The sequence below is a fragment of the Trachemys scripta genome, chromosome 1, assembly GCF_013100865.1.
Source record: "Trachemys scripta elegans isolate TJP31775 chromosome 1, CAS_Tse_1.0, whole genome shotgun sequence".
Taxonomy (NCBI): Eukaryota; Metazoa; Chordata; order Testudines; family Emydidae; genus Trachemys; species Trachemys scripta.
In genome coordinates, this window is record NC_048298.1 from 64797056 (window position 1) to 64798775 (window position 1720).

Genomic DNA, 1720 nt, shown 5'->3' on the forward strand with positions numbered 1-1720 from the left:
ACTGTGCCAATTCCATCCAGGCATCATAAACCTCAGTCACTTGATACCTCCCTGGCATCACACTGCCAATGCAGCTCTCCCAGTTAGTGTCACTTAGCAGCTTTATGGTCAGCTTTGTAACATTGTCCATGAGGATCTTCCACCTGGTAGTTGATGCTGAACACAGGACATATATCCTTTGCAGTACTCCAAAGAGAGATACTGAAGATGACACTGCATCTAACACAACCAGGTTGAGGGAATGGCAGCCACAAGGCACGAAGAAAGCTCTTAGATTCAGAGCAAGGATCCTTGCCTGGGCACCACTGTTTCTTCCCTTCATGTTAGCACCATTGTCATAGCCTTGGCCATGGCAGTCCTGAAGCTTTATTTTATTCTCATTCAAAATTTTCATAAACAGTTCTATTAGGCCTTTTCCAGGAGATTCCACAGACCAGAAATGGATAAAGTGTTCCTTTACTTGGATACAGCCATCCTTGTAGTCAACAAATCTTACTGTAAATGACATTGTTTCTCTGTGACTAATGTCAGGAGTGCAGTCCATTATTATGGGTTTGTAGTTTGCTTTGCCAAGCTGCCTCAATATGTTATCAAGCACCTTCTTTGACATAAGGTCAATCATTTTTTTTAAATTGTTTTGCTGTAGTAATGGTCCATAGCTTCTGTAGGAACTACTCGACTTAGATACTCACGCATGACATTGTTGTATTTCTCAAGGAGCTCTACCAAACCAAGGAAATTACCACTATGTTCAGTGAACAACTTATCCAGTGAGCCCCGGAAAGTCAAATTATTCTTTGCAAGGAAGAGGGTAATTGAGATCAGACACTCAAGCATGTTCCTCCAGTGCTCGGTTTCCACATTAATAATGCACTGATTTTCTGTGTCTATGCATTTATTCAGCTTGAGCCTGGACTTGACCTCCATACATTTGGAGTAGGCCGTAAAATGGCCAGGTGACTTTTCATGTTGCTTTAGAGCATCAGCTAAGTTATACAACCCAGAAAGCGCAAGCAACGATTTGGCATTCTTTTCAAATATTTTGCGACAAAAATAGAACACTTTGTCAGTTGATTTTGAGTAAACTAACGAATGATGATTCAGTTTCTTGCTATTCTCAAGCCCTCTTTTGCAGTGTGACTTTGACAGGTGTCACTTCTGCTCATTTATTGGAAATGCCATAGCCTCGATTTTGTGTGGGCTGTTCAAAATTGTACGATCAATATTGGCAGAGTTTAGGATAGCTGGCCATAATGCAGGATCTGATGTATCGATTTGTGGTGTGCAATTTTTCTCAGTGCTGTTTCTGTCATCAGATGAGGCTGATTCTTCTTTATCGTTTCTCTCCTTTTCATGTAAACCAGATTTTTCTTTGTCATTACTCTCCCTTTTCATGTGAGCCACATTCTTCTTTATCACCACTCTCCTTTACACCATCAGAAAAACTAGACAATTCTCCATCACTTTCCTCACATTTCCACTCCTTATCTTCAAGTAAATCTGCTAATTCTTTAGTAATAGGACTTCCATCATTTACGTTTTGCTCCTCAATTTCTTCTGTTCTGGGACGATTGCTACTACCTAAAGCCTGCCTATGTTGTTCTGTTTCTGATATTTTCCCATCAAATTTGCCCCTTGCTGCAAACTAGATTGCAATTGAGCTTTTTGCTTCTTATACTGAACTCCTGAAGGCTTCTTCGCGGGCATCTTTTTATTATTA